Source organism: Garra rufa, chromosome 3, assembly GCF_049309525.1.
Source record: "Garra rufa chromosome 3, GarRuf1.0, whole genome shotgun sequence".
NCBI lineage: Eukaryota > Metazoa > Chordata > Actinopteri > Cypriniformes > Cyprinidae > Garra > Garra rufa.
Window position 1 is genome coordinate 35,787,992 of NC_133363.1, and position 1,380 is coordinate 35,789,371.

A 1,380-nucleotide genomic window follows, 5' to 3' on the forward strand; every position below is an offset into this window, starting at 1 on the left:
CGTTCAAAAGTTTGGGGTCAGTACATTTTTATTTTTATTTTTATTTTTATTTTTTTTAAGAAATTAATACTTTTATTCACCAAGGATGTATTAAGTTAATAATTAAAAAAATATTAAAAGTTAATAATAAATAATTTACATTGTTTTATATATATATATATATATATATATATATATATATATATATATATATATATATATATATATATATATATATATATATATATCACAGGTTCCAAAAAATATTTGGCAGCACAACTGTTGATATTATCCAACATTGATCATTCTAATAATAAATCAGCATATTAGAATGATTTCTGAAGGATCATGTGACACTTAAGACTGGAGTAACAGCTGATAAAAATTCAGCTTTTCATCACAGGAATAAATTCTATTTTAAAGTATGTTAAAATAATAATAAAAAAACATTATTTTATATTGTAAAAACATTTTGCAATATTACTGTTTTTTCTGTATTTTTAATCAAATAAATGCAGCCTTGATGAGTATAAGGGACTACTTTAAAGACTATTACAAGTCTTACTGACCCCAAACTTTTGAACGGTAGTGTATAAAAAAATAAAAATATAAATAAAATAACATATCAAGGAAAAAACATGTAACATGGGCAGCATTAACGCATTTAATGTGTTCACTACTTTTTGCCAGCCCTCTCTCCTTGCTTTTCCAGCCTTTGCAGTGTTCCCTTGCGTTTTAAATACACTCTGAAACTCCTGAAATCCCTCAATCAAGAATTCTTGCTCTGCTGCAGAAAAATACTGAGCGCGCTCCTTCGTCATGTTCGCCGACCAATCAAAGCGTTGCCGATCAATGTTTCTACTATCGATACGTAGCCCCTTTTAAGCCACCCAGTGATCTCAAATAACTTCATCCAGCTATACTAATCATCAACAGCAGGTGCGTTCGGAGAACCGGAATATCGAGCTCATAGTTAGCGCGATGATTTGATCTTGGATGTGTCATTTGATCTTGGATGTAGTAAGCGAGGTACGAAGAACGGACCCCAGAGCCCTGTCGCCGATGTTAGTAAACATATAAAACAGCCAGGCCCGGCTCCAGATATGAGCTGAAGGGTGGGCCGAGGGATATTCAAGGTGGGCCGGGGGTGTAATTTTTTTTTGGGGGGGGGGGGGGGTGTACTACAAGTGGTAATACACTACATACATTACTTTAATAGAGAGAAAAAAAGCACATTTTAGTTCAAAAAGCACATTAGTGTCTCAAAATAGCAAAATTTAGTACACTATAGATGTTCCTATGATTATCTTAAGTACTAAATCATTTTTAGTATATTAAGTATAAAATTAGTGTTTGAAAACATAGCAAGTATTATTTAAGTGCATTATAGAAGTGCACGTT